This window comes from Coffea arabica, chromosome 3e (genome assembly GCF_036785885.1).
Source record: "Coffea arabica cultivar ET-39 chromosome 3e, Coffea Arabica ET-39 HiFi, whole genome shotgun sequence".
In the NCBI taxonomy this organism is placed as follows: domain Eukaryota; kingdom Viridiplantae; phylum Streptophyta; class Magnoliopsida; order Gentianales; family Rubiaceae; genus Coffea; species Coffea arabica.
Genome location: NC_092315.1, coordinates 30,166,724 through 30,193,401, shown reverse-complemented (window position 1 = coordinate 30,193,401; position 26,678 = coordinate 30,166,724). Strand labels below are relative to the sequence as shown.

General features: G+C 45.6%; 1 protein-coding gene across 1 annotated transcript in view; it reads right to left on the bottom strand.

Moving 5' to 3' along the window:
- The window catches only part of LOC140038467 (uncharacterized), a 141,828-nt gene that overhangs the window by 41,963 nt on the left and 73,187 nt on the right, over window positions 1–26,678 (bottom strand). The window lies entirely within an intron of this gene.

Sequence of the window (26,678 nt, the reverse complement as noted above, 5' to 3'; positions counted from 1 at the left end):
ATTTTTGGTAAGATCATTGGAGTATTTTGTGTGGAAAAACGAGGGAGAGCGAAAACACTAAGGGAGTGAAGTGAGATTATATTTGTCCTATTTTCTTGTTCACTAACCTTTTGCAGGACCAAATGATAGTCATAGAGCAAGCTCATCCGACCACTGACTACTCATTGATGTTCACCGCCATGAAAAATGAGCTTAAGCGGATTAGTGAGCAACAAATGGAGGAGAGGCACGACCGCTTTGACGAGCTCTCCAAGAGCTTCACAAGGGGCTCCCGTTCTCGATCTCGCAACCGAAGTAACCATGGCACCAAAGGAGCAAACTATGAGGAGTACTCTCGGCTAGTGAAGATGAGGAAAGAGCCGAGAGGCCTAAAAGGGGCACGTCTAAGAACGAGCTCAAGGGACTTAAAATTCAAGTCTCTAGGTTCCAAGGCAAAAGTGACCCTGAGGCTTAGTTGGAATGGGAAGGCCGCTTCGAGATGGTCTTCGATTGATTTGAGTTTAGCGAGGAACAAAAGGTGAAGGTTGCCAATGTTGAGTTCACCGACTACGCACTAGTTTGGTGGGACCAAGTCAGGACTAATCGGAGGCGAAATGGTGAACACAAGGCACTAATGCATAAACGGTTTGTTCCAAGCCACTACAACCGCGATCTCCACTCTCAGCTTCAAACCCTCACTCAAGGCAACATGAGTGTGGACGACTACTCCAAGGAGATCAAGATGGCCATGATGAGGGCGAACATTCAAGAAGATAGTGAGGCTACCATGGCAAGGTTCCTTAGAGGTCTCAACCCCGACCTTCAAGAAGCCTTGGAGCTCCAACATTACTTGGACAAGCATGATCTTCTTGAACTAGCCATCAAGGCCGAGAGGGGGAAGAAATTGAGGCGAGAAGGCTGTACCTTCCAAGCTTCCAAATCGCCTTCAAGGAAGGGCAACCCACCAAGGAGAACCTCACATGATACTGGAAATGCGACTACACCAAGCCCTTCTAGCCGCACACCTGGTAATTTCTCTAACCGCAATTCTAATTTTACCCCTAACAAGCTTGTTGATGCATCCAGGTCCACTTCTAAGACCCCTCATGAAACTCCTAAAACTAGGAGTAGAGATATCAAGGGCTTCAAGTGCCAATGGTTTGGACATATTGATACGAACGGCACCAACCTTGTGATGCAACCCGTACAGAAAGGCTAGGATCTAGAAGGTTAGGACTCACGTCGATGACAAACGAACGCAGCGGAATCACCTAAACCCGTTGATCACGTGGGCAACGAACCTGGTATTGTAGAAGACGCCACAATCTGGCGCGGTCCTAGATTGATAAGTCAATGGTATGCCAAAGAAATGAATCTAAAATACTCAAGGGTGCTTCAATTAAGCTTTGAGAGAATTCTCAAGTGTTTTTACTAATCATCATAAAACTGAATGTAAACAATGACTTAAGGCTATTTGTAGCTGTGACTAAGACCTAGTAAAGCTTGGAAAAACTTGAAGGAAATCCGGCCAGCCCTTGGGCTTCTCTATTGGCCGGCACTAGCCCAACAACATACATTGGAGTATGTAGTGGAAAAATCCAAGGAAATTCGTTTCTTGTTTCCTTGATTACTCTTGTGGAAAAGCTTGGTGACAATTGTTGGATCTTTGCGGCATTTCTCGACTACCCAATCCGACGGGTAAGGAATTTTTGGTAAGATCATTGGAGTATTTTGTGTGGAAAAACGAGGGAGAGTGAAAACACTAAGGGAGTGAAGTGAGATTATATTTGTCCTATTTTCTTGTTCACTAACCTTTTGCAGGACCAAATGATAGTCATAGAGCAAGCTCATCCGACCACTGACTACTCATTGATGTTCACCGCCATGAAAAATGAGCTTAAGCGGATTAGTGAGCAACAAATGGAGGAGAGGCACGACCGCTTTGACGAGCTCTCCAAGAGCTTCACAAGGGGCTCCCGTTCTCGATCTCGAAACCGAAGTAACCATGGAACCAAAGGAGCAAACTATGAGGAGTACTCTCGGCTAGTGAAGATGAGGAAAGAGCCGAGAGGCCTAAAAGGGGCACGTGATACGAGACGCGGAAGCTACTTCGGATCTAGAGGAACACGATGAAGATTTGATGGAGTTGAACCCGAACTTGGATCACTCAAGAACAGATTTAACGGTAGAGGACGCCACAATCAAGTATGTGTGCTTGATTGATAAGTCAAGAACAGCCTAGGATCAACTCTAGGATGTTCAACTTAGCTTTTACAAGCTAAGGGAATTTGCCACAAGGAATGGACGAAATTCTGGAAATTTTATTCATTACTCTCAAAAAACTGAATGTAACATGCGGCTTGAGGCTATTAATAGCCGTGACTAAGACCTAATAAAACTGGAAAAATAACAAGGAAAGTTCGGCCAGCCCCTTGGGCCTTCACTTGACCGAAAGCTAGCCCAACTAACTATAGATCATAAGTTAGCCCAACTAACTATAGATCATAAGCCAGGGGCGCGTCGCCCCCTTGGACCCCCGACTCGCTGATCGGACAGCGAGACCCCCGTACGGCTCAGCGAGGGTACTTAACTGCGGCTCAGCCCGCCGTTTGGAGCTTGAACATTTGCATCTTCAATTGTAAGCAGCATTTTAGTAGTCGTGCAAGGATATTCCAACTCAATTCCTTCAATGACCGGTTTCTCTTGGGTTTGGACGGCACGTACCAAGGCTTGAAGGGACTCCTTGAATCTCTTAGCTCGTGCTCGTGTCACTGGGCCTTGGGGCACCTTCACAGGGTCTACTTGTACACTTTGGGCCTCGTGCTCAACCGCATCATTCCCCTCCTCTTGAAAAGGATTTGCCCTCAAATCGTACTCGTCCCCTGCAATAAATGGACTTAGATCAGCAACATTGAATGTAGCACTAACAGTATACTCACCAGGCAGATCTAAGTGGTATGCATTGTCGTTGATGCGCTCAATAACTTGAAAAGGCCCATCTCCTCTTGGTGACAGCTTGCTTTGCCGTGGTTTTGGAAACCTCTCCTTGCGCAAATGTAACCAGACCCAATCACCTGGTTCAAAGACAAGCTTGCGCCTGTGCTTATTAGCTTGTTGGACATATTGGGCCGTCCTCCTCTCGATGTTGGTACGAACCTTGTCATGTAATGATCTCACGAACTCAGCTTTCTTTGGCACGAGAATCACTGGTACAGCGCATGGACTTAGACTTTCTCTAGCCCAACCTTTCCTTAGCAATTCCTCCACTTGCCTTTGCAATTCCTTTGTTTCCTCAGGACCCATTCTATAGGCTGGTTTGTTAGGCAATGGTGCTCCAGGAATGAGATCGATTTGGTGCTCGATTCCCCTTAGCGGTGGTAGTCCATCAGGTACATCCTCAGGAAATATGTCCTCAAATTCCTGCAAGAGATGTAACATAGTAGAAGGCAAGGAGTCAGTAGGTATGGATGAATTGACCAACTCTTCTTTGCACACAAGCATAAGTAAGAGTTGGTTGGAAGACAAAGCTCGCCTTACATCTTTGGCTTTTGCTAGCAAGCTTAGCTTCCCCATATTTTCTTCTCTCATAGCCGACCCACTTGTTGCCTTTTTCTTCCCTAGGGTTTCGGCCCTACTCTCTCCTTTTTCTTCCTCACTTTTCTCTCGCTTTTTCCTCTCAAGTTCTAGCTCATACTCCTTTTGGAGCCTCATTTGATCTTCATACACTTGTTTTGGGGTGAGAGGTACAAGTGTCACCTTTCTATTGCAATGAGTAAAGACATATTTATTAGCTCTTCCCTTGAATTCGACATCGCGATCATATTGCCAAGGCCGTCCAAGAATGAGGTGACTTGCTTGCATTGGCACGACATCACAAGTAACCTCGTCTTCATACTTGCCAATTCGGAATGGCACTTTTACTTGTCTAAACACACGGACTTCCCCTTCATTGTTCAACCATTGAAGGCGATAAGGTCTTGGATGTTTGATAACTTGGAGCCCTAGCATTTCTACCATGAGTAGACTAGCGACATTGGCACAACTCCCACTATCAATAACAACACTACACACCTTATCCTTGATATGACACCTTGTGTAGAAAAGGTTGTCCCGTTGTACCTCCATTTCCTCCTCTTTGGCGCGGGTAGTGAGGACCTTTCGAACCACTAGGCATCCAATCTCCTCATGCGTAGGTATCTCCTCACTCGATTCATTCTCTTCCTCTTCTAGAGGCGGTATCCCCTCGTACTCCTCTTCCTCATCTGATACAATTTCCCCATTTGGCAACATCAGCATGGTCCTTTGGCTGGGGCATTGAGAAGCGATATGGCCAAATCCTTGACACTTAAAGCACTTGGTGTCTCGACCACGCGGTTTGGTAGCTGCATTATTAGCCTCAAAGTCAGGCTTGGGCGTTGCCTTGGAAGGGAGGCCATTCGGCCTTGGAGGGTAAGAAGGAGCTGCGGCTTTCTCCTCCCCTTTTGGTTGAGAAGTGTGCCAATTTCCAGCTTGATAAGTAGTGCTTTGTCGCGCAGTACCCCTCCTCTTGAGGCGCCGTTCAATTGTAACCGCCTTCTCGAGCATTTCATTCATGTCGAGGTAGTGTTGGAGTTCCACTACTTCGGCAATCTCGGGCCTCAATCCATGTAGAAAACGAGCCATAGTGGCCTCTCCATCTTCACGTAAATCCGCCTTCATGATGGCCATTTCCATCTCCTTGTAATAATCCTCAACTGACATGGACCCTTGGTTGAGAGCTTGTAGCTGACGGTGTAGATCTCGACTATAGTAGCTCGGAACGAACCTTTTTCTCATCAGACTCCTCATTTCCTCCCAAGTTTCCACAGGTCTCTCACGATTTCTCCTTCGGCTTAGTCTAAGTTGGTCCCACCAAATGGAGGCGTAGTCAGTGAATTCTACGGCTGCTAGTTTCACCTTTTGCTCCTCCGTATAGGTGTGGCATTCATAGACTAACTCAATTTTCCGTTCCCATTCCAAGTACGCCTCGGGGTCCGACTTGCCTTGGAATGAGGGAATCTTGAGTTTGACACCTTTAATGGTGTCGTCTCCTCGACGTTGGAACCTTTGATCATTTTGGTACCTTCCCTCAAACGCTTCCTCTTCATCATTTGAGTACGCCGATTCTTTGCCCTTACTCGGGGTAGGTGGAGGCCTCGAGTTCTCCAACTGATCGATTCGATCATGCAATGGTTCAATTTCATTCTTAAGCAATCGTTTGAACTCCCTCATCATGGCTTCCAACTGTAGTTTGATGTCCATGGTTTGTTCACCAACCCCACTAGACATATTTAGTTCACCTGCAAAACAAATAAACAAAACGAGTTCCTCTCTTTCTTTTTTTTTTTTTTTTTTATACGATGTATAAGTCACTCACACTTGTGTTTCACTCAAGTGTATCACCCTCTAATAATCTTACCAAGCAATTCCTTGGCTTGCTAGTTGCTCGAGTTGAACAAACTAGGCGTCACCGCAGTGTACGTTCTTGACTAGTCAACAAGTGACACACAAGCTAGTAGCAATAAATGGAGGTGAATGACTGAAGACCTAGACACGACTCAAGACTCAGAATATAGCTGGACAATAACTAACGACTCAAAAGAAAGTAAGACAATTAACTTGAATGCTGAAATTTTGAAAATCCTAGAAAACTCTACCCAAAACCCAAATTTCTGGAATGTGTTGAGCTGCTGGTCCGTGGTCTTTTTGGTCCGTGATCTGATTTGGACACTTGGGGTTGCCAAGATTAGAAACCTTGGAGTTTGGTCAGATTTGGGAGTCCCAAGTGGTCCAAATTCGAAATTTTGGGGCTGGTCAGATTTGGAAGTCAGATTTTGCACCAAATTTGGTAAACTTGTAGGCTGTCAAGAATTGGATGTTGTTCAGATTTGGAAGTCCAAGTTTGAATCAGATTTGGTGGCTTGAAGGCTGACCAAGACTAGGGCTGTTCAGATTTGAAAGTCCAAGTTTGAATCAGATTTGGTAAAACTTGAAGGCTGGTCAAGAATTGGAAACTAGAGCCGTCTTTCTTGAAAAATTTTTTTTGACCTTTGAATCAAATTTGGTAAAACTTGAAGGCTGGTCAAGAATTGGAAACTAGAGCCGTCTTTCTTGAAATTTTTTTTGACTTCTGTTGGGGTGTTTTCACACAATAGCCAGCTAGTTTAGACCACAATTTCACAGCAATTAACGTAAACAACTTGGACAGATTTGGTTTCAAGATCAAAGTTCCATGAAAACAAGAACACGGTTGAAGGTTTATTTCAGGTTTCAAGACTGCCAAGATTAACCTCTTTGATCCAAGAAGCTCAAGACTTCCCCAATAAGGTTTTGATGTTCGAGTTTTGCAAAGCAACAACACAAAGGTTCAAGAAACAAGTGCAAACAGATTCGGTATCCCAGCAAATTAATTCCAGCAACGACTCAAGGGAATGACAATAAGGTATGCAACACAAGAGATTTTTTTTTTTTTTTGGATTTAAACAGAACATAAACACAAGACAAAACTGGACAGAAAATTTCAGACAACAAGTAAACAACAAAGACAGATTTTTGACAAGGAAACAACAAAGACAGATTTTTGACAAGGAAACAACAAAGACAGATTTCGGACTTGACAAACCCGAGCACTTGAGCTACGAATTTAGAAGACTAAAATAGATCTAAAAACGATAAAAAGGGATATTCGTGATACCTCTAACTAGCTCTGATGCCAGCTGATGCGAGACGCGGAAGCTACTTCGGATCTAGAGGAACACGATGAAGATTTGACGGAGTTGAACCCGAACTTGGACCACTCAAGAACAGATTTAACGGTAGAGGACGCCACAATCAAGTATGTGTGCTTGATTGATAAGTCAAGAACAGCCTAGGATCAACTCTAGGATGTTCAACTTAGCTTTTACAAGCTAAGGGAATTTGCCACAAGGAATGGACGAAATTCTGGAAATTTTATTCAATACTCTCAAAAAACTGAATGTAACATGCGGCTTGAGGCTATTAATAGCCGTGACTAAGACCTAATAAAACTGGAAAAATAACAAGGAAAGTTCGGCCAGCCCCTTGGGCCTTCACTTGACCGAAAACTAGCCCAACTAACTATAGATCATAAGCTAGCCCAACTAACTATAGATCATAAGCCAGGGGCGCGTCGCCCCCTTGGACCCCCGACTCGCTGATCGGACAGCGAGACCCCCGTACGGCTCAGCGAGGGTACTTAACTGCGGCTCAGCCCGCCGTTTGGAGCTTGAACATTTGCATCTTCAATTGTAAGCAGCATTTTAGTAGTCGTGCAAGGATATTCCAACTCAATTCCTTCAATGACCGGTTTCTCTTGGGTTTGGACGACACGTACCAAGGCTTGAAGGGACTCCTTGAATCTCTTAGCTCGTGCTCGTGTCACTGGGCCTTAGGGCACCTTCACAGGGTCTACTTGTACACTTTGGGCCTCGTGCTCAACCGCATCAGCACGTCTAAGAACGAGCTCAAGGGACTTAAAATTCAAGTCTCTACGTTCCAAGGCAAAAGTGACCCTGAGGCTTAGTTGGAATGGGAAGGCCGCTTCGAGATGGTCTTCGATTGATTTGAGTTTAGCGAGGAACAAAAGGTGAAGGTTGCCAATGTTGAGTTCACCGACTCCGCACTAGTTTGGTGGGACCAAGTCAGGACTAATCGGAGGCGAAATGGTGAACACAAGGCACTAATGCATAAATGGTTTGTTCCAAGCCACTACAACCGCGATCTCCACTCTCAGCTTCAAACCCTCACTCAAGGCAACATGAGTGTGGAGGACTACTCCAAGGAGATCAAGATGGCCATGATGAGGGCGAACATTCAAGAAGATAGTGAGGCTACCATGGCAAGGTTCCTTAGAGGTCTCAACCCCGACCTTCAAGAAGCCTTGGAGCTCCAACATTACTTGGACAAGCATGATCTTCTTGAACTAGCCATCAAGGCCGAGAGGGGGAAGAAATTGAGGCGAGAAGGCTGTACCTTTCAAGCTTCCAAATCGCATTCAAGGAAGGGCAACCCATCAAGGAGAACCTCACATGATACTGGAAATGCGACTACACCAAGCCCTTCTAGCCGCACACCTGGTAATTTCTCTAAACGTAATTCCAATTTTACCCCTAACAAGCTTGTTGATGCATCCAGGTCCACTTCTAAGACCCCTCATGAAACTCCTAAAACTAGGAGTAGAGATATCAAGGGCTTCAAGTCACCAAACTTGTGATGCAACCCGTACAGAAAGGCTAGGATCTAGAAGGTTAGGACTCACGTTGATGACAAACGAACGCAGCGGAATCACCGAAACCCGTTGATCACGTGGGCAACGAACCTGGTATTGTAGAAGACGCCACAATCTGGCGCGGTCCTAGATTGATAAGTCAATGGTATGCCAAAGAAATGAATCGAAAATTCTCAAGGATGCTTCAATGAAGCTATGGGAGAATTCTCATGTGTTTTTATTAATCATCATAAAACTGAATGTAAACAATGACTTAAGGCTATTTGTAGCTGTGACTAAGACCTAGTAAAGCTTGGAAAAACTTGAAGGAAATCCGGCAAGCCCTTGGGCTTCTCTATTGGCCGGCACTAGCCCAACAACATACATTGGAGTATGTAGTGGAAAAATCCAAGGAAATCCGTGTCTTGTTTCCTTGATTACACTTGTGGAAAAGCTTGGTGACAATTGTTGGATCTTAGCAGCATTTCTCGACTACCCAATCCGACGGGTAAGGAATTTTTGGTAAGATCATTGGTGTATTTTGAGTGAAAAAACGAGGGGGAGTGAAAACACTAAGGGAGTGAAGTGAGATTATATTTGTCCTATTTTCTTGTTCACTAACCTTTTGCAGGACCAAACGATAGTGATGGAGCAAGCTCATCCGACCACTGACTACTCATTGATGTTCACCGCCATGAAAAACGAGCTTAAGCGGATTAGTGAGCAACAAATGGAGGAGAGGCACAACCGCTTTGACGAGCTCTCCAAGAGCTTCACAAGGGGCTCCCGTTCTCGATTTCGCAACCGAAGTAACCGTGGCACCAAAGGAGCAAACTATGAGGAGTACTCTCGGCTAGTTAAGATGTGGAAAGAGCCGAGAGGCCTAAAAGGGTAACGTCTAAAAACGAGTTCAAGGGACGAAAAATTCAAGTCCCTACGTTCCAAGGCAAAAGTGACCCTGAGGCTTAGTTGGAATGGGAAGGCCGCATCAGGATAGACATCGATTGCTATGAGTTTAGCGAGGAACAAAAGGTGAAGGTTGCCAATGTTGAGTTCACCGACTACGCACTAGTTTGGTGGGACCAAGTCAGGACTAATCGGAGGCGAAATGGTGAACTCAAGGCACTAATGTAAAAGCGGTTTGTTCCAAGCCACTACAACCGCGATCTCCACTCTCAGTTTCAAACCCTCACTCAAGGCAACATGAGTGTGGACGACTACTCCAAGGAGATCAAGATGGCCATGATGAGGGCGAATATTTAACATGATAGTGAGGCTATCATGGCAAGGTTCCTTAGAGGACTCAACCCCGACCTTCAAGAATCCTTGGAGCTCCAACATTACTTGGACATGCATGATCTTCTTGAACTAGCCATCAAGGCCGAGAGGGGGTAGAAATTGAGGCGAGAAGGCTGTACCTTCCAATCTTCCAACTCGCCTTCAGGGAAGGGCAACCCACCAAGGAGAACCTCACATGATACTGCCCTTCTAGCCGCACACCTGGTAATTTCTCTAACCGCAATTCCAATTTTACCCCTAACAAGCTTGTTGATGCATCCAGGTCCACTTCTAAGACCCCTCATGAAACTCCTAAAACTAGGAGTAGAGATATCAAGGGCTTCAAGTGCCAATGGTTTGGACATATTGATACGAACGGCACCAACCTTGTGATGCAACCCGTACAGAAAGGCTAGGATCTAGAAGGTTAGGACTCACGTTGATGACAAACGAACGCAGCGGAATCACCGAAACCCGTTGATCACGTGGGCAACGAACCTGGTATTGTAGAAGACGCCACAATCTGGCGCGGTCCTAGATTGATAAGTCAATGGTATGCCAAAGAAATGAATCGAAAATACTCAAGGATGCTTCAATGAAGCTATGGGAGAATTCTCATGTGTTTTTATTAATCATCACAAAACTGAATGTAAACAATGACTTAAGGCTATTTGTATCTGTGACTAAGACCTAGTAAAGCTTGGAAAAACTTGAAGGAAATCCGGCAAGCCCTTGGGCTTCTCTATTGGCCGGCACTAGCCCAACAACATACATTGGAGTATGTAGTGGAAAAATCCAAAGAAATCCGTGTCTTGTTTCCTTGATTACACTTGTGGAAAAGCTTGGTGACAATTGTTGGATCTTAGCAGCATTTCTCGACTACCCAATCCGACGGGTAAGGAATTTTTGGTAAGAAAATTGGTGTATTTTGAGTGAAAAAATGGGGGGGAGTGAAAACACTAAGGGAGTGAAGTGAGATTATATTTGTCCTATTTTCTTGTTCACTAACCTTTTGCAGGACCAAACGATAGTGATGGAGCAAGCTCATTCTTCCACTGACTACTCATTGATGTTCACCGCCATGAAAAACGAGCTTAAGCGGATTCGTGAGCAACAAATGGAGGAGAGGCACAACCGCTTTGACGAGCTCTCCAAGAGCTTCACAAGGGGCTCCCGTTCTCGATTTCGCAACCGAAGTAACCGTGGCACCAAAGGAGCAAACTATGAGGAGTACTCTCGGCTAATGAAGATGTGGAAAGAGCCGAGAGGCCTAAAAGGGTAACGTCTAAAAACGAGTTCAAGGGACGAAAAATTCAAGTCCTTACGTTCCAAGGCAAAAGTGACCCTGAGGCTTAGTTGGAATGGGAAGGCCGCATCAGGATAGACATCGATTGGTATGAGTTTAGCGAGGAACAAAAGGTGAAGGTTGCCAATGTTGAGTTCACCGACTACGCACTAGTTTGGTGGGACCAAGTCAGGACTAATCGGAGGCGAAATGGTGAACTCAAGGCACTAATGCAAAAGCGGTTTGTTCCAAGCCACTACAACCGCGATCTCCACTCTCAGTTTCAAACCCTCACTCAAGGCAACATGAGTGTGGACGACTACTCCAAGGAGATCAAGATGGCCATGATGAGGGCGAATATTTAACATGATAGTGAGGCTACCATGGCAAGGTTCCTTAGAGGTCTCAACCCCGACCTTCAAGAAGCCTTGGAGCTCCAACATTACTTGGACAAGCATGATCTTCTTGAACTAGCCATCAAGGCCGAGAGGGGGAAGAAATTGAGGCGAGAAGGCTGTACCTTCCAAGCTTCCAAATCGCCTTCAAGGAAGGGCAACCCACCAAGGAGAACCTCACATGATACTGGAAATGCGACTACACCAAGCCCTTCTAGCCGCACACCTGGTAATTTCTCTAACCGCAATTCTAATTTTACCCCTAACAAGCTTGTTGATGCATCCAGGTCCACTTCTAAGACCCCTCATGAAACTCCTAAAACTAGGAGTAGAGATATCAAGGGCTTCAAGTGCCAATGGTTTGGACATATTGGTACGAACGGCACCAAACTTGTGATGCAACCCGTACAGAAAGGCTAGGATCTAGAAGGTTAGGACTCACGTTGGTGACAAACGAACGCAGCGGAATCACCGAAACCCGTTGATCACGTGGGCAACGAACCTGGTATTGTAGAAGACGCCACAATCTGGCGCGGTCCTAGATTGATAAGTCAATGGTATGCCAAAGAAATGAATCGAAAATACTCAAGGATGCTTCAATGAAGCTATGGGAGAATTCTCATGTGTTTTTATTAATCATCATAAAACTGAATGTAAACAATGACTTAAGGCTATTTGTATCTGTGACTAAGACCTAGTAAAGCTTGGAAAAACTTGAAGGAAATCCGGCAAGCCCTTGGGCTTCTCTATTGGCCGGCACTAGCCCAACAACATACATTGGAGTATGTAGTGGAAAAATCCAAGGAAATCCGTGTCTTGTTTCCTTGATTACACTTGTGGAAAAGCTTGGTGACAATTGTTGGATCTTAGCAGCATTTCTCGACTACCCAATCCGACGGGTAAGGAATTTTTGGTAAGATCATTGGTGTATTTTGAGTGAAAAAACGAGGGGGAGTGAAAACACTAAGGGAGTGAAGTGAGATTATATTTGTCCTATTTTCTTGTTCACTAACCTTTTACAGGACCAAACGATAGTGATGGAGCAAGCTCATCCGACCACTGACTACTCATTGATGTTCACCGCCATGAAAAACGAGCTTAAGCGGATTAGTGAGCAACAAATGGAGGAGAGGCACAACCGCTTTGACGAGCTCTCCAAGAGCTTCACAAGGGGCTCCCGTTCTCGATTTCGCAACCGAAGTAACCGTGGCACCAAAGGAGCAAACTATGAGGAGTACTCTCGGCTAGTTAAGATGTGGAAAGAGCCGAGAGGCCTAAAAGGGTAACGTCTAAAAACGAGTTCAAGGGACGAAAAATTCAAGTCCCTACGTTCCAAGGCAAAAGTGACCCTGAGGCTTAGTCGGAATGGGAAGGCCGCATCAGGATAGACATCGATTGCTATGAGTTTAGCGAGGAACAAAAGGTGAAGGTTGCCAATGTTGAGTTCACCGACTACGCACTAGTTTGGTGGGACCAAGTCAGGACTAATCGGAGGCGAAATGGTGAACTCAAGGCACTAATGTAAAAGCGGTTTGTTCCAAGCCACTACAACCGCGATCTCCACTCTCAGTTTCAAACCCTCACTCAATGCAACATGAGTGTGGACGACTACTCCAAGGAGATCAAGATGGCCATGATGAGGGCGAATATTTAACATGATAGTGAGGCTATCATGGCAAGGTTCCTTAGAGGACTCAACCCCGACCTTCAAGAATCCTTGGAGCTCCAACATTACTTGGACATGCATGATCTTCTTGAACTAGCCATCAAGGCCGAGAGGGGGTAGAAATTGAGGCGAGAAGGCTGTACCTTCCAATCTTCCAACTCGCCTTCAGGGAAGGGCAACCCACCAAGGAGAACCTCACATGATACTGCCCTTCTAGCCGCACACCTGGTAATTTCTCTAACCGCAATTCCAATTTTACCCCTAACAAGCTTGTTGATGCATCCAGGTCCACTTCTAAGACCCCTCATGAAACTCCTAAAACTAGGAGTAGAGATATCAAGGGCTTCAAGTGCCAATGGTTTGGACATATTGATACGAACGGCACCAACCTTGTGATGCAACCCGTACAGAAAGGCTAGGATCTAGAAGGTTAGGACTCACGTTGATGACAAACGAACGCAGCGGAATCACCGAAACCCGTTGATCACGTGGGCAACGAACCTGGTATTGTAGAAGACGCCACAATCTGGCGCGGTCCTAGATTGATAAGTCAATGGTATGCCAAAGAAATGAATCGAAAATACTCAAGGATGCTTCAATGAAGCTATGGGAGAATTCTCATGTGTTTTTATTAATCATCACAAAACTGAATGTAAACAATGACTTAAGGCTATTTGTATCTGTGACTAAGACCTAGTAAAGCTTGGAAAAACTTGAAGGAAATCCGGCAAGCCCTTGGGCTTCTCTATTGGCCGGCACTAGCCCAACAACATACATTGGAGTATGTAGTGGAAAAATCCAAAGAAATCCGTGTCTTGTTTCCTTGATTACACTTGTGGAAAAGCTTGGTGACAATTGTTGGATCTTAGCAGCATTTCTCGACTACCCAATCCGACGGGTAAGGAATTTTTGGTAAGAAAATTGGTGTATTTTGAGTGAAAAAATGGGGGGGAGTGAAAACACTAAGGGAGTGAAGTGAGATTATATTTGTCCTATTTTCTTGTTCACTAACCTTTTGCAGGACCAAACGATAGTGATGGAGCAAGCTCATTCTTCCACTGACTACTCATTGATGTTCACCGCCATGAAAAACGAGCTTAAGCGGATTCGTGAGCAACAAATGGAGGAGAGGCACAACCGCTTTGACGAGCTCTCCAAGAGCTTCACAAGGGGCTCCCGTTCTCGATTTCGCAACCGAAGTAACCGTGGCACCAAAGGAGCAAACTATGAGGAGTACTCTCGGCTAATGAAGATGTGGAAAGAGCCGAGAGGCCTAAAAGGGTAACGTCTAAAAACGAGTTCAAGGGACGAAAAATTCAAGTCCTTACGTTCCAAGGCAAAAGTGACCCTGAGGCTTAGTTGGAATGGGAAGGCCGCATCAGGATAGACATCGATTGGTATGAGTTTAGCGAGGAACAAAAGGTGAAGGTTGCCAATGTTGAGTTCACCGACTACGCACTAGTTTGGTGGGACCAAGTCAGGACTAATCGGAGGCGAAATGGTGAACTCAAGGCACTAATGCAAAAGCGGTTTGTTCCAAGCCACTACAACCGCGATCTCCACTCTCAGTTTCAAACCCTCACTCAAGGCAACATGAGTGTGGACGACTACTCCAAGGAGATCAAGATGGCCATGATGAGGGCGAATATTTAACATGATAGTGAGGCTACCATGGCAAGGTTCCTTAGAGGTCTCAACCCCGACCTTCAAGAAGCCTTGGAGCTCCAACATTACTTGGACAAGCATGATCTTCTTGAACTAGCCATCAAGGCCGAGAGGGGGAAGAAATTGAGGCGAGAAGGCTGTACCTTCCAAGCTTCCAAATCGCCTTCAAGGAAGGGCAACCCACCAAGGAGAACCTCACATGATACTGGAAATGCGACTACACCAAGCCCTTCTAGCCGCACACCTGGTAATTTCTCTAACCGCAATTCTAATTTTACCCCTAACAAGCTTGTTGATGCATCCAGGTCCACTTCTAAGACCCCTCATGAAACTCCTAAAACTAGGAGTAGAGATATCAAGGGCTTCAAGTGCCAATGGTTTGGACATATTGGTACGAACGGCACCAAACTTGTGATGCAACCCGTACAGAAAGGCTAGGATCTAGAAGGTTAGGACTCACGTTGGTGACAAACGAACGCAGCGGAATCACCGAAACCCGTTGATCACGTGGGCAACGAACCTGGTATTGTAGAAGACGCCACAATCTGGCGCGGTCCTAGATTGATAAGTCAATGGTATGCCAAAGAAATGAATCGAAAATACTCAAGGATGCTTCAATGAAGCTATGGGAGAATTCTCATGTGTTTTTATTAATCATCATAAAACTGAATGTAAACAATGACTTAAGGCTATTTGTATCTGTGACTAAGACCTAGTAAAGCTTGGAAAAACTTGAAGGAAATCCGGCAAGCCCTTGGGCTTCTCTATTGGCCGGCACTAGCCCAACAACATACATTGGAGTATGTAGTGGAAAAATCCAAGGAAATCCGTGTCTTGTTTCCTTGATTACACTTGTGGAAAAGCTTGGTGACAATTGTTGGATCTTAGCAGCATTTCTCGACTACCCAATCCGACGGGTAAGGAATTTTTGGTAAGATCATTGGTGTATTTTGAGTGAAAAAACGAGGGGGAGTGAAAACACTAAGGGAGTGAAGTGAGATTATATTTGTCCTATTTTCTTGTTCACTAACCTTTTACAGGACCAAACGATAGTGATGGAGCAAGCTCATCCGACCACTGACTACTCATTGATGTTCACCGCCATGAAAAACGAGCTTAAGCGGATTAGTGAGCAACAAATGGAGGAGAGGCACAACCGCTTTGACGAGCTCTCCAAGAGCTTCACAAGGGGCTCCCGTTCTCGATTTCGCAACCGAAGTAACCGTGGCACCAAAGGAGCAAACTATGAGGAGTACTCTCGGCTAGTTAAGATGTGGAAAGAGCCGAGAGGCCTAAAAGGGTAACGTCTAAAAACGAGTTCAAGGGACGAAAAATTCAAGTCCCTACGTTCCAAGGCAAAAGTGACCCTGAGGCTTAGTTGGAATGGGAAGGCCGCATCAGGATAGACATCGATTGCTATGAGTTTAGCGAGGAACAAAAGGTGAAGGTTGCCAATGTTGAGTTCACCGACTACGCACTAGTTTGGTGGGACCAAGTCAGGACTAATCGGAGGCGAAATGGTGAACTCAAGGCACTAATGTAAAAGCGGTTTGTTCCAAGCCACTACAACCGCGATCTCCACTCTCAGTTTCAAACCCTCACTCAAGGCAACATGAGTGTGGACGACTACTCCAAGGAGATCAAGATGGCCATGATGAGGGCGAATATTTAACATGATAGTGAGGCTATCATGGCAAGGTTCCTTAGAGGACTCAACCCCGACCTTCAAGAATCCTTGGAGCTCCAACATTACTTGGACATGCATGATCTTCTTGAACTAGCCATCAAGGCCGAGAGGGGGTAGAAATTGAGGCGAGAAGGCTGTACCTTCCAATCTTCCAACTCGCCTTCAGGGAAGGGCAACCCACCAAGGAGAACCTCACATGATACTGCCCTTCTAGCCGCACACCTGGTAATTTCTCTAACCGCAATTCCAATTTTACCCCTAACAAGCTTGTTGATGCATCCAGGTCCACTTCTAAGACCCCTCATGAAACTCCTAAAACTAGGAGTAGAGATATCAAGGGCTTCAAGTGCCAATGGTTTGGACATATTGATACGAACGGCACCAACCTTGTGATGCAACCCGTACAGAAAGGCTAGGATCTAGAAGGTTAGGACTCACGTTGATGACAAACGAACGCAGCGGAATCACCGAAACCCGTTGATCACGTGGGCAACGAACCTGGTATTGTAGAAGACGCCACAATCTGGCGCGGTCCTAGATTGATAAGTCAATGGTATGCCAAAGAAATGAATCGAAAATACTCAAGGATGCTTCAATGAAGCTATGGGAGAATTCTCATGTGTTTTTATTAATCATCACAAAACTGAATGTAAACAATGACTTAAGGCTATTTGTATCTGTGACTAAGACCTAGTAAAGCTTGGAAAAACTTGAAGGAAATCCGGCAAGCCCTTGGGCTTCTCTATTGGCCGGCACTAGCCCAACAACATACATTGGAGTATGTAGTGGAAAAATCCAAGGAAATCCGTGTCTTGTTTCCTTGATTACACTTGTGGAAAAGCTTGGTGACAATTGTTGGATCTTAGCAGCATTTCTCGACTACCCAATCCGACGGGTAAGGAATTTTTGGTAAGAAAATTGGTGTATTTTGAGTGAAAAAATGGGGGGGAGTGAAAACACTAAGGGAGTGAAGTGAGATTATATTTGTCCTATTTTCTTGTTCACTAACCTTTTGCAGGACCAAACGATAGTGATGGAGCAAGCTCATTCTTCCACTGACTACTCATTGATGTTCACCGCCATGAAAAACGAGCTTAAGCGGATTCGTGAGCAACAAATGGAGGAGAGGCACAACCGCTTTGACGAGCTCTCCAAGAGCTTCACAAGGGGCTCCCGTTCTCGATTTCGCAACCGAAGTAACCGTGGCACCAAAGGAGCAAACTATGAGGAGTACTCTCGGCTAATGAAGATGTGGAAAGAGCCGAGAGGCCTAAAAGGGTAACGTCTAAAAACGAGTTCAAGGGACGAAAAATTCAAGTCCCTACGTTCCAAGGCAAAAGTGACCCTGAGGCTTAGTTGGAATGGGAAGGCCGCATCAGGATAGACATCGATTGGTATGAGTTTAGCGAGGAACAAAAGGTGAAGGTTGCCAATGTTGAGTTCACCGACTACGCACTAGTTTGGTGGGACCAAGTCAGGACTAATCGGAGGCGAAATGGTGAACTCAAGGCACTAATGCAAAAGCGGTTTGTTCCAAGCCACTACAACCGCGATCTCCACTCTCAGTTTCAAACCCTCACTCAAGGCAACATGAGTGTGGACGACTACTCCAAGGAGATCAAGATGGCCATGATGAGGGCGAATATTTAACATGATAGTGAGGCTATCATGGCAAGGTTCCTTAGAGGACTCAACCCCGACCTTCAAGAATCCTTGGAGCTCCAACATTACTTGGACATGCATGATCTTCTTGAACTAGCCATCAAGGCCGAGAGGGGGTAGAAATTGAGGCGAGGAGGCTGTACCTTCCAATCTTCCAACTCGCCTTCAGGGAAGGGCAACCCACCAAGGAGAACCTCACATGATACTGGAAATGCGACTACACCAAGCCCTTCTAGCCGCACACCTGGTAATTTCTCTAACCGCAATTCCAATTTTACCCCTAACAAGCTTGTTGATGCATCCAGGTCCACTTCTAAGACCCCTCATGAAACTCCTAAAACTAGGAGTAGAGATATCAAGGGCTTCAAGTGCCAATGGTTTGGACATATTGATACGAACGGTACCAACCTTGTGATGCAACCCGTACAGAAAGGCTAGGATCTAGAAGGTTAGGACTCACGTTGATGACAAACGAACGCAGCGGAATCACCTAAACCCGTTGATCACGTGGGCAACGAACCTGGTATTGTAGAAGACGCCACAATCTGGCGCGGTCCTAGATTGATAAGTCAATGGTATGCCAAAGAAATGAATCTAAAATACTCAAGGGTGCTTCAATTAAGCTTTGAGAGAATTCTCAAGTGTTTTTACTAATCATCATAAAACTGAATGTAAACAATGACTTAAGGCTATTTGTAGCTGTGACTAAGACCTAGTAAAGCTTGGAAAAACTTGTAGGAAATCCGGCCAGCCCTTGGGCTTCTCTATTGGCCGGCACTAGCCCAACAACATACATTGGAGTATGTAGTGGAAAAATCCAAGGAAATTCGTTTCTTGTTTCCTTGATTACTCTTGTGGAAAAGCTTGGTGACAATTGTTGGATCTTTGCGGCATTTCTCGAGGTAAGGAATTTTTGGTAAGATCATTGGAGTATTTTGTGTGGAAAAACGAGGGAGAGTGAAAACACTAAGGGAGTGAAGTGAGATTATATTTGTCCTATTTTCTTGTTCACTAACCTTTTGCAGGATCAAATGATAGTCATAGAGCAAGCTCATCCGACCACTGACTACTCATTGATGTTCACCGCCATGAAAAATGAGCTTAAGCGGATTAGTGAGCAACAAATGGAGGAGAGGCACAACCGCTTTGACGAGCTCTCCAAGAGCTTCACAAGGGGCTCCCGTTCTCGATCTCGCAACCGAAGTAACCATGGCACCAAAGGAGCAAACTATGAGGAGTACTCTCGGCTAGTGAAGATGAGGAAAGAGCCGAGAGGCCTAAAAGGGGCACGTCTAAGAACGAGCTCAAGGGACTTAAAATTCAAGTCTCTACGTTCCAAGGCAAAAGTGACCCTGAGGCTTAGTTGGAATGGGAAGGCCGCTTCGAGATGGTCTTCGATTGATTTGAGTTTAGCGAAGAACAAAAGGTGAAGGTTGCCAATGTTGAGTTCACCGACTACGCACTAGTTTGGTGGGACCAAGTCAGGACTAATCGGAGGCGAAATGGTGAACACAAGGCACTAATGCATAAATGGTTTGTTCCAAGCCACTACAACCGCGATCTCCACTCTCAGCTTCAAACCCTCACTCAAGGCAACATGAGTGTGGAGGACTACTCCAAGGAGATCAAGATGGCCATGATGAGGGCGAACATTCAAGAAGATAGTGAGGCTACCATGGCAAGGTTCCTTAGAGGTCTCAACCCCGACCTTCAAGAAGCCTTGGAGCTCCAACATTACTTGGACAAGCATGATCTTCTTGAACTAGCCATCAAGGCCGAGAGGGGGAAGAAATTGAGGCGAGAAGGCTGTACCTTCCAAGCTTCCAAATCGCCTTCAAGGAAGGGCAACCCACCAAGGAGAACCTCACATGATACTGGAAATGCGACTACACCAAGCCCTTCTAGCCGCACACCTGGTAATTTCTCTAACCGCAATTCTAATTTTACCCCTAACAAGCTTGTTGATGCATCCAGGTCCACTTCTAAGACCCCTCATGAAACTCCTAAAACTAGGAGTAGAGATATCAAGGGCTTCAAGTGCCAATGGTTTGGACATATTGGTACGAACGGCACCAAACTTGTGATGCAACCCGTACAGAAAGGCTAGGATCTAGAAGGTTAGGACTCACGTTGGTGACAAACGAACGCAGCGGAATCACCGAAACCCGTTGATCACGTGGGCAACGAACCTGGTATTGTAGAAGACGCCACAATCTGGCGCGGTCCTAGATTGATAAGTCAATGGTATGCCAAAGAAATGAATCGAAAATACTCAAGGATGCTTCAATGAAGCTATGGGAGAATTCTCATGTGTTTTTATTAATCATCGTAAAACTGAATGTAAACAATGACTTAAGGCTATTTGTATCTGTGACTAAGACCTAGTAAAGCTTGGAAAAACTTGAAGGAAATCCGGCAAGCCCTTGGGCTTCTCTATTGGCCGGCACTAGCCCAACAACATACATTGGAGTATGTAGTGGAAAAATCCAAGGAAATCCGTGTCTTGTTTCCTTGATTACACTTGTGGAAAAGCTTGGTGACAATTGTTGGATCTTAGCAGCATTTCTCGACTACCCAATCCGACGGGTAAGGAATTTTTGGTAAGATCATTGGTGTATTTTGAGTGAAAAAACGAGGGGGAGTGAAAACACTAAGGGAGTGAAGTGAGATTATATTTGTCCTATTTTCTTGTTCACTAACCTTTTGCAGGACCAAACGATAGTGATGGAGCAAGCTCATCCGACCACTGACTACTCATTGATGTTCACCGCCATGAAAAACGAGCTTAAGCGGATTAGTGAGCAACAAATGGAGGAGAGGCACAACCGCTTTGACGAGCTCTCCAAGAGCTTCACAAGGGGCTCCCGTTCTCGATTTCGCAACCGAAGTAACCGTGGCACCAAAGGAGCAAACTATGAGGAGTACTCTCGGCTAGTGAAGATGTGGAAAGAGCCGAGAGGCCTAAAAGGGTAACGTCTAAAAACGAGTTCAAGGGACGAAAAATTCAAGTCCCTACGTTCCAAGGCAAAAGTGACCCTGAGGCTTAGTTGGAATGGGAAGGCCGCATCAGGATAGACATCGATTGCTATGAGTTTAGCGAGGAACAAAAGGTGAAGGTTGCCAATGTTGAGTTCACCGACTACGCACTAGTTTGGTGGGACCAAGTCAGGACTAATCGGAGGCGAAATGGTGAACTCAAGGCACTAATGCAAAAGCGGTTTGTTCCAAGCCACTACAACCGCGATCTCCACTCTCAGTTTCAAACCCTCACTCAAGGCAACATGAGTGTGGACGACTACTCCAAGGAGATCAAGATGGCCATGATGAGGGCGAATATTTAACATGATAGTGAGGCTATCATGGCAAGGTTCCTTAGAGGACTCAACCCCGACCTTCAAGAATCCTTGGAGCTCCAACATTACTTGGACATGCATGATCTTCTTGAACTAGCCATCAAGGCCGAGAGGGGGTAGAAATTGAGGCGAGAAGGCTGTACCTTCCAATCTTCCAACTCGCCTTCAGGGAAGGGCAACCCACCAAGGAGAACCTCACATGATACTGCCCTTCTAGCCGCACACCTGGTAATTTCTCTAACCGCAATTCCAATTTTACCCCTAACAAGCTTGTTGATGCATCCAGGTCCACTTCTAAGACCCCTCATGAAACTCCTAAAACTAGGAGTAGAGATATCAAGGGCTTCAAGTGCCAATGGTTTGGACATATTGATACGAACGGCACCAACCTTGTGATGCAACCCGTACAGAAAGGCTAGGATCTAGAAGGTTAGGACTCACGTTGATGACAAACGAACGCAGCGGAATCACCGAAACCCGTTGATCACGTGGGCAACGAACCTGGTATTGTAGAAGACGCCACAATCTGGCGCGGTCCTAGATTGATAAGTCAATGGTTTGCCAAAGAAATGAATCGAAAATACTCAAGGATGCTTCAATGAAGCTATGGGAGAATTCTCATGTGTTTTTATTAATCATCACAAAACTGAATGTAAACAATGACTTAAGGCTATTTGTATCTGTGACTAAGACCTAGTAAAGCTTGGAAAAACTTGAAGGAAATTCGGCAAGCCCTTGGGCTTCTCTATTGGCCGGCACTAGCCCAACAACATACATTGGAGTATGTAGTGGAAAAATCCAAGGAAATCCGTGTCTTGTTTCCTTGATTACACTTGTGGAAAAGCTTGGTGACAATTGTTGGATCTTAGCAGCATTTCTCGACTACCCAATCCGACGGGTAAGGAATTTTTGGTAAGAAAATTGGTGTATTTTGAGTGAAAAAATGGGGGGGAGTGAAAACACTAAGGGAGTGAAGTGAGATTATATTTGTCCTATTTTCTTGTTCACTAACCTTTTGCAGGACCAAACGATAGTGATGGAGCAAGCTCATTCTTCCACTGACTACTCATTGATGTTCACCGCCATGAAAAACGAGCTTAAGCGGATTCGTGAGCAACAAATGGAGGAGAGGCACAACCGCTTTGACGAGCTCTCCAAGAGCTTCACAAGGGGCTCCCGTTCTCGATTTCGCAACCGAAGTAACCGTGGCACCAAAGGAGCAAACTATGAGGAGTACTCTCGGCTAATGAAGATGTGGAAAGAGCCGAGAGGCCTAAAAGGGTAACGTCTAAAAACGAGTTCAAGGGACGAAAAATTCAAGTCCCTACGTTCCAAGGCAAAAGTGACCCTGAGGCTTAGTTGGAATGGGAAGGCCGCATCAGGATAGACATCGATTGGTATGAGTTTAGCGAGGAACAAAAGGTGAAGGTTGCCAATGTTGAGTTCACCGACTACGCACTAGTTTGGTGGGACCAAGTCAGGACTAATCGGAGGCGAAATGGTGAACTCAAGGCACTAATGCAAAAGCGGTTTGTTCCAAGCCACTACAACCGCGATCTCCACTCTCAGTTTCAAACCCTCACTCAAGGCAACATGAGTGTGGACGACTACTCCAAGGAGATCAAGATGGCCATGATGAGGGCGAATATTTAACATGATAGTGAGGCTATCATGGCAAGGTTCCTTAGAGGACTCAACCCCGACCTTCAAGAATCCTTGGAGCTCCAACATTACTTGGACATGCATGATCTTCTTGAACTAGCCATCAAGGCCGAGAGGGGGTAGAAATTGAGGCGAGGAGGCTGTACCTTCCAATCTTCCAACTCGCCTTCAGGGAAGGGCAACCCACCAAGGAGAACCTCACATGATACTGGAAATGCGACTACACCAAGCCCTTCTAGCCGCACACCTGGTAATTTCTCTAACCGCAATTCCAATTTTACCCCTAACAAGCTTGTTGATGCATCCAGGTCCACTTCTAAGACCCCTCATGAAACTCCTAAAACTAGGAGTAGAGATATCAAGGGCTTCAAGTGCCAATGGTTTGGACATATTGATACGAACGGTACCAACCTTGTGATGCAACCCGTACAGAAAGGCTAGGATCTAGAAGGTTAGGACTCACGTTGATGACAAACGAACGCAGCGGAATCACCTAAACCCGTTGATCACGTGGGCAACGAACCTGGTATTGTAGAAGACGCCACAATCTGGCGCGGTCCTAGATTGATAAGTCAATGGTATGCCAAAGAAATGAATCTAAAATACTCAAGGGTGCTTCAATTAAGCTTTGAGAGAATTCTCAAGTGTTTTTACTAATCATCATAAAACTGAATGTAAACAATGACTTAAGGCTATTTGTAGCTGTGACTAAGACCTAGTAAAGCTTGGAAAAACTTGTAGGAAATCCGGCCAGCCCTTGGGCTTCTCTATTGGCCGGCACTAGCCCAACAACATACATTGGAGTATGTAGTGGAAAAATCCAAGGAAATTCGTTTCTTGTTTCCTTGATTACTCTTGTGGAAAAGCTTGGTGACAATTGTTGGATCTTTGCGGCATTTCTCGACTACCCAATCCGACGGGTAAGGAATTTTTGGTAAGATCATTGGAGTATTTTGTGTGGAAAAACGAGGGAGAGTGAAAACACTAAGGGAGTGAAGTGAGATTATATTTGTCCTATTTTCTTGTTCACTAACCTTTTGCAGGATCAAATGATAGTCATAGAGCAAGCTCATCCGACCACTGACTACTCATTGATGTTCACCGCCATGAAAAATGAGCTTAAGCGGATTAGTGAGCAACAAATGGAGGAGAGGCACAACCGCTTTGACGAGCTCTCCAAGAGCTTCACAAGGGGCTCCCGTTCTCGATCTCGCAACCGAAGTAACCATGGCACCAAAGGAGCAAACTATGAGGAGTACTCTCGGCTAGTGAAGATGAGGAAAGAGCCGAGAGGCCTAAAAGGGGCACGTCTAAGAACGAGCTCAAGGGACTTAAAATTCAAGTCTCTACGTTCCAAGGCAAAAGTGACCCTGAGGCTTAGTTGGAATGGGAAGGCCGCTTCGAGATGGTCTTCGATTGATTTGAGTTTAGCGAAGAACAAAAGGTGAAGGTTGCCAATGTTGAGTTCACCGACTACGCACTAGTTTGGTGGGACCAAGTCAGGACTAATCGGAGGCGAAATGGTGAACACAAGGCACTAATGCATAAATGGTTTGTTCCAAGCCACTACAACCGCGATCTCCACTCTCAGCTTCAAACCCTCACTCAAGGCAACATGAGTGTGGAGGACTACTCCAAGGAGATCAAGATGGCCATGATGAGGGCGAACATTCAAGAAGATAGTGAGGCTACCATGGCAAGGTTCCTTAGAGGTCTCAACCCCGACCTTCAAGAAGCCTTGGAGCTCCAACATTACTTGGACAAGCATGATCTTCTTGAACTAGCCATCAAGGCCGAGAGGGGGAAGAAATTGAGGCGAGAAGGCTGTACCTTCCAAGCTTCCAAATCGCCTTCAAGGAAGGGCAACCCACCAAGGAGAACCTCACATGATACTGGAAATGCGACTACACCAAGCCCTTCTAGCCGCACACCTGGTAATTTCTCTAACCGCAATTCTAATTTTACCCCTAACAAGCTTGTTCATGCATCCAGGTCCACTTCTAAGACCCCTCATGAAACTCCTAAAACTAGGAGTAGAGATATCAAGGGCTTCAAGTGCCAATGGTTTGGACATATTGGTACGAACGGCACCAAACTTGTGATGCAACCCGTACAGAAAGGCTAGGATCTAGAAGGTTAGGACTCACGTTGGTGACAAACGAACGCAGCGGAATCACCGAAACCCGTTGATCACGTGGGCAACGAACCTGGTATTGTAGAAGACGCCACAATCTGGCGCGGTCCTAGATTGATAAGTCAATGGTATGCCAAAGAAATGAATCGAAAATACTCAAGGATGCTTCAATGAAGCTATGGGAGAATTCTCATGTGTTTTTATTAATCATCGTAAAACTGAATGTAAACAATGACTTAAGGCTATTTGTATCTGTGACTAAGACCTAGTAAAGCTTGGAAAAACTTGAAGGAAATCCGGCAAGCCCTTGGGCTTCTCTATTGGCCGGCACTAGCCCAACAACATACATTGGAGTATGTAGTGGAAAAATCCAAGGAAATCCGTGTCTTGTTTCCTTGATTACACTTGTGGAAAAGCTTGGTGACAATTGTTGGATCTTAGCAGCATTTCTCGACTACCCAATCCGACGGGTAAGGAATTTTTGGTAAGATCATTGGTGTATTTTGAGTGAAAAAACGAGGGGGAGTGAAAACACTAAGGGAGTGAAGTGAGATTATATTTGTCCTATTTTCTTGTTCACTAACCTTTTGCAGGACCAAACGATAGTGATGGAGCAAGCTCATCCGACCACTGACTACTCATTGATGTTCACCGCCATGAAAAACGAGCTTAAGCGGATTAGTGAGCAACAAATGGAGGAGAGGCACAACCGCTTTGACGAGCTCTCCAAGAGCTTCACAAGGGGCTCCCGTTCTCGATTTCGCAACCGAAGTAACCGTGGCACCAAAGGAGCAAACTATGAGGAGTACTCTCGGCTAGTGAAGATGTGGAAAGAGCCGAGAGGCCTAAAAGGGTAACGTCTAAAAACGAGTTCAAGGGACGAAAAATTCAAGTCCCTACGTTCCAAGGCAAAAGTGACCCTGAGGCTTAGTTGGAATGGGAAGGCCGCATCAGGATAGACATCGATTGCTATGAGTTTAGCGAGGAACAAAAGGTGAAGGTTGCCAATGTTGAGTTCACCGACTACGCACTAGTTTGGTGGGACCAAGTCAGGACTAATCGGAGGCGAAATGGTGAACTCAAGGCACTAATGCAAAAGCGGTTTGTTCCAAGCCACTACAACCGCGATCTCCACTCTCAGTTTCAAACCCTCACTCAAGGCAACATGAGTGTGGACGACTACTCCAAGGAGATCAAGATGGCCATGATGAGGGCGAATATTTAACATGATAGTGAGGCTATCATGGCAAGGTTCCTTAGAGGACTCAACCCCGACCTTCAAGAATCCTTGGAGCTCCAACATTACTTGGACATGCATGATCTTCTTGAACTAGCCATCAAGGCCGAGAGGGGGTAGAAATTGAGGCGAGGAGGCTGTACCTTCCAATCTTCCAACTCGCCTTCAGGGAAGGGCAACCCACCAAGGAGAACCTCACATGATACTGCCCTTCTAGCCGCACACCTGGTAATTTCTCTAACCGCAATTCCAATTTTACCCCTAACAAGCTTGTTGATGCATCCAGGTCCACTTCTAAGACCCCTCATGAAACTCCTAAAACTAGGAGTAGAGATATCAAGGGCTTCAAGTGCCAATGGTTTGGACATATTGATACGAACGGCACCAACCTTGTGATGCAACCCGTACAGAAAGGCTAGGATCTAGAAGG